Raw genomic sequence first — 6000 nt, 5'->3', positions numbered from 1 at the left:
TGGCGGAGCGCAGAACGGCCGGGTCGGGGCTCCAGACTGCAGACTCGCGGCGCCGTTGCTAAATAAATTGAAAGTCAAAAACACACGTATGTGACTAAGTTTATTCGAAGTAATGACATCAGTTTCATGACTAAAGCATCCGAATGAGACACGAATAGTGCTCAAGTGAAGTGAGTCTTGTTTTGAAATGGTTCCATACCAACATTTCAGTGTTTTAAATGTGCAAATTCATCGCGGTTATTTACAAGACGCTACTGTTTCTATAAATACTCGATTAAATATTACGTTTTTAGTGTTTTTGTATATTTTATGCGAAAAGTTTTAAAGCGTTCAAATTCTTTTCTTTCGTTTAAAAACGTTGAAATTACGAAAATCGCCATTTACTCCAATTTGCAAATTAGGCTGCGTAATTTGTCATATTCCAAGTAAGATCCTGTAAACATTATTTATATTCAACAATGTTTGAGTATGTCCAAATGCTTGCAGACTGGCTGGATTTCCTCCCTAAGGAGTTATTCATATCTAAATTTATTGCAACAGGGAGGAAAACATTATTGAGAAGGGAAAATGGAAGTCTAGCCATTTACAGGGCTTATGACCTGTCATTGGCTGGTTTAAGTGGCCACTTTACACACCGTGTAACATTCACCATTCTGTATGAATAACTCCTAAGGGAGGAAATCCAGCCAGTCCACAAGCATTTGGACATACTCAAACATTGTTGAATGAACTACCCGGTAAAAGAAGAAGTATAAAAATTGGAAAATTGTTTTCAGTCGTTGCCTAGTATGTGATTTGGTTCAGCCGGATGAATCTCACCCGCGTGATGAAGGTTTCAGCTCCTTTACTTCACAAAAGTCAACAGACGGAAGAGTTGAGGAAATGTGGATGTTTAAACACGAGCAGAATGGCGAATGTTACACGGTGTGTAAAGTGGCCATTTAAACCAGCCTATGACAGGTCATAAGCCCTGAAAATGCCTAGACTTCCATATTCCCTTCTCAATAATGTTTCCCCCTCTGTTGCAATAAATTAAGATTATTTATGTTATTCAACTCTGAACTTCTCCAATCCAATTATTTATTTACTAACGCCCAAAGAACTTTTACATGTACCATAAGAATCAATCCAGCCTTGTTATTTTATCGTGCTGGGTTGATTTTTACTGTGGCGTGAAAACGGCCATCAAGTTCCATCCACACTAATATTATAAATGCGAAAGTGTGTTTGTTTTTCCTTCACGTCTGAACGGAGCGACCGATTGATATAAAGTTTTGGATGGGGATAGCCGGAGAGGTGAAAAGTAAAATAGGATATTTTTTTATTTATTTTCTAACTGACTTATACCCGTATGCAGAGACAAAACTTAAGGTGAGGAAAGTACATTTTAATTTCAAATGCAGATAATAACCCGAAGGTGAAGACAATAGAATGTACTTTCCTCACCTTAAGGTTTGTCTCTGCATACGAGTATTAGTATATTTAAAAAAATGGCAAACACAAAACTTTATAATACACACAGGCACAATGGAATAAAATACAAATAAAGAACATTAAAGCTAGGTCATAAAATTTGATAATAATTACTATCTCAAGACAAGATCTGGTCTATCTTAGTGATTGTTTAAATCTAGAAAGACTTGCACCAAAAAAGTCCAGATCTTGTCTCGAGTTTACAATGCGACACGATCGGGACATTGGTATGATGACAATGAGCGACATTATTTGAAAATAAGAAGCCGCTAGCCGGTAAGGTGTCAAAAATAATCGAGATGAAATTAATTCTTTAAATTTCTACAATTGACTTGCTTTATCCATGGTTAGTTCGGTTTGCTTTTCATTTTGGTTTTGTAGTAGTATTTTGGATTTGTGAACAGTAGCTCAATCACAAAAAACTATCGACGTGCTAATAAGCGACGTAATAACAATTTCTCACCATGGTTGTTTATCGTATTCGCGGTCACAATGGAACATCCGTGAACACCTAATAAATGTGAATAAAAACGTAAATAAAAATATTTACGTTTCGCGACGCATAATCCTGCTGCGCAATCACACATTTGAATTTCCCCGGTATAAATATGGAAAATATTCAAAAACTGCTATTTTTATTTATTTATTTATTATTTATCACGCTATTACTTGCATTTAGCCGGCGGTTGGCAAGCCAAATGTCAAGAAAAGCAGTCGCCATTGTAATTGTAAATAAATTTTCACTTGTTTGTATGAGATACTCCTTACTATTTTGCAAATGCAATATATTTTATTATTTTTTATAGTAAACGCCGATTTTTCGCCAGTGAGCTGTATTTATTTACGGGGAAAACAAAATCAAACCGACACGAGCGTTGACTTAGAGATGACACACGCGTTGACGTATGATTGCGATAACTTCAGCATGTTCATTATTGTTGCTTAGCATGTTTTTAAGCACGTCGATAGTTTTTTGTGATCGAGCTACAGAATAATGATACTACTTCACCGTAGATTAACGGATCGTATTTCTTTCATAGCAATAGTTGGAAGACCAAGCTTCTTTCGCTCCCGATAAAATATATCATTCGATCGAGAAAATTTTAATTGATAAAGGACACAACTAATTAATTACCTACCTAAATAATTTCTTCCTTATACCACGTGAGTGAAGCCGCGGGTAAAAACCACTTACTCTATAAATCTTACGATAATTTCAATGAAATCTACCTACGCATTCCTTTATCCGTTTAATCAGAAATAGAAAAATATTATTCATCAACATATAATTTTTTTTCACATATCGTCTTTTTGCACCAGTACAAAATTTACCTGTTACTCATTCACATACACGCCTACAATAATCGTCGAGTACATACCCATATGTACTACATACGTAAACCAGTTTGATTTATAAATAATTCTAGAAATAATGCGAATTTTAGGCAAATTGAGTCAGTTCTGGAAATATCACGTGAGAAGGTGCGTAATATCGGATATTTATCTTTGTTCTTATGCCAGTAAGTAAATAATAAATACCGCTTTAAAGTCTCCAGTATTTGCGTTTCACTTTAAAATTTATTTACATTTTTACTATTTTTAAAATACAAAATCGTTTTGGAAAAAATGGAGTTCTTTTAACGTCAAACCCGTTTTTCACTTTATGGTGTAAAATTTGTATAAATCAATTTGACTAAGAGTTACACGTCGACCGGTTACGAGGTTATTACCTCATCGCCAGGACTTATACTAACTTTAAAATATGTAATATATATTTATATTAAAAACATGTTTTATTTATTTATATATACGCCCAATGGACATTTTTAAGGACATATTTATATGTGGAAAATTATTATAAAAGAAAAAAGACACAATGGTATATAGTAGACTTGGTGGGAGTGGAAGCGGAAGAAAGGTGTTTACAATTGAATTTGATTCAGTGATCGTTTGAAATAATATAACTTGTTATCAAAGAAATTAAGACTGGTATAATGTTGGCAGACCTAAGAATTCTGGGCATAGGGGAATAAAAACCATCGTTAGTTCTATGGTTATCGATATGAAAGAGTAAGTTTTGTCTGAGGTTTCTAGTTGGGATATTTAATTTTATTGAGCTCAGCAGTTCAGGCGCATCAAAGAGTGAGTTGAGAATTTTAAATAGGACTAGAAGGACTCTTATATCAACAGAACAAAACGTATACAAAACTGACTGAAATACCGCGCAAGTGATAATATAATTTGTTACGTTTGCAATGCGGAAGTTTAGTGTTTTTGAAAAAAAAAAATTGTTTTAATAGACCATCAAACTAATCCATTTTTTTATGTGTTGTATTGTCATCGCTGTGCTTTTTTAAAGTTTTGTAATTTTGAAATTACTCCGCCCCTGACGTCACCAGTTGTCGTCGGTGAGTTGTCCTGACTGGTGAGTTGGCTTCCTGAAAACCGGAAATATAATAAAAATCGCAAGAACGCGTGACGTAGCTTAGAGTAGTTAATTTTTTTCATACATTTTCGCCTTACAATTGAATGCTTTAATTATTACCGCGCATAAGAAAACCTTTTTAAATCCAATATCCCGCAGCACTGAATTTCCTCGTTCTACTAGAAGTCCTGACATTTGACGATTGACGATGTGGTCGAAATCGGTCGACGTATACTCTAAATTAAAGTTATTTATATTAAAAAGAGTGTAAAATGCCCATGTTAGCTCAAACAGCGAGTGACGTATGGCTACTAGGTACTTGGTGTCAACGATCCGATTCGAGTTAAGATGACGAAATTTTTTTCCCGGTGTATGACACTCGAGTCGTCATTGTCGTCAACCGGTAACCACCTATTTTCTGCCCCTTATTCTCCATCAATATTCTATTTGTATTTATTTTTAAAATAAGTAATTACATTCTTAATAATTTACTTCATTTTTTTTATACTTGAGGCCATTTTTTATTGGCCAATTGTTTCAGCTCTTTTTGGTTCAGTTCAATGTTGAAACTCGGCGTTTTTGAAAAAAAAATAAATACAGATTTTCAATACTAAATAAAACAAAACAAGTGTTTGACGTGTAAAAATTGCAAGAAAATATTCAATATACAAAAATAACTGTTCTAAAGCTACGTATGTACGAAATACATACACAATGATAATATATAATAATAAAAACAAAAAATTGTAATAAAAAAAAATACATAATAATAATACCGTATTCGAAGAAATTACGAAAATTGAAAACTGAAAAACATTTATGAAAAGGTTTAAAAATTAAAAACAAAGATATAAATAATGCTTAAAACAAACTAATAAATAAAATAAAAATTCATAAATAATCTTAATAATTGGCAGCTAACAGTCTAAATTTAAAAAAGTAAATAAAATTGCCTTGTATAAAATACTTTTTTTTTTTTAATTAAATTTAATTAAATTTACTTTACTTTGTTAATACTGCGGGGGTCCGAAAGCCCACCATCCACCCGCAGCTCTCATAAAAGTCCTGGGGAACTTTGTGTCAGCTGCGCATATAATAAAGTTATCAAAAATATTACCAAGGAATACCCAGTGGATTATTATAGTATAAGTGGAATGTATAGTTTTGTTTACGAGATAGACTTCACACATACTCGTATAGGTTTGCGCAATTTAAATTACCTTTATTAAATGCAGATTAATTATTTAACCTCCCAGCTTCCGTGATGTTATTCCTTGGAAACCATTATTTGTACTCCACGACTTGATATTGTAACAAGATTTGCATTATTTTCCGTTTTATTTTCTTGTTTCGTAGTATGATAAATGTGTTAATACCGCTGAACCGGAAATGTCCTTTCTGAATATTTACCTTTAAAGGTTTAAATTGTTGCTTGTGCAATAACCTAGAGTCCATGTATACGTCATAGTTCTACCTTTGTGAAATAGGATTATATTTCACACATGAAGTACGATTCGATGGCTGGAGGGTAAAAACCGCGAAAAATAAAATCGAGTGGAGATTAGTCCTCCTCGCGGTGTGGTTGGCGCGTTTGCCTACTGTAGTTAAGGTTCTAGGGCCTCAATTACAATGGGAACTTATCAGAGTTATCTCCGAATGTCGAAAGTAATTTAATTTTTTTATCAAAATATACAGGGTGTTCTTTAAACCCTGGCACATACGAAACCATAATGATCAGTATGGGCAAGAAGACATATAAGCATATTAAAAAATATATTTAGAACGAAGAATTTTTTTTTAAATAAAATATTTAAAAAAACAAATGGTTGCTTTCTTCTGTGGGGGAGAAGTGGGGAGAGCGCGGTGCAGTACTAGATTGCCTCTTTCCTCTACTCGCTTATCCCCTGCAGAAGTAAGCAACCATTTGCTTTTTTTGATATTTTATTTTTTTAAATTTTATTAGTTCTAAAAAATATTTTTATGTGCCAATATGTCTTCTTGCTCATACTGATCATCGTAGTTTCGGATGTGACAGGGTTTAATGAACACCCTGTATGTACGAAAATTTTAAGTATTTTCTTTGGCAACCTGTACCTAATATA

The 6000-nt window shown here is 33.4% G+C and overlaps 1 protein-coding gene across 4 annotated transcripts in view; it reads left to right on the top strand.

The window, feature by feature from the left end:
- Window position 1: 1 nt before the first annotated feature.
- LOC148271240 (uncharacterized) overlaps window positions 2-6000 on the top strand; it is a 40981-nt gene continuing 34982 nt past the window's right edge. For 2 of the 4 annotated variants that reach the window (XM_088241630.1, XM_088241638.1), the window contains exon 1: window positions 2-170. The gene's annotated coding sequence lies outside the window, so the exon portion shown is untranslated. Of the gene's footprint in view, window positions 426-6000 lie in introns of all 4 variants that reach the window. The other 2 variants (XM_088241631.1, XM_088241636.1) reach the window with 1 other exon arrangement.

The sequence above is a fragment of the Micrasema longulum genome, unplaced genomic scaffold (genome assembly GCF_059751315.1).
Source record: "Micrasema longulum isolate JH-2025_06_02 unplaced genomic scaffold, ASM5975131v1 h1tg003008l, whole genome shotgun sequence".
NCBI lineage: Eukaryota > Metazoa > Arthropoda > Insecta > Trichoptera > Brachycentridae > Micrasema > Micrasema longulum.
This window is presented reverse-complemented; position numbering and strand designations above follow the sequence as displayed.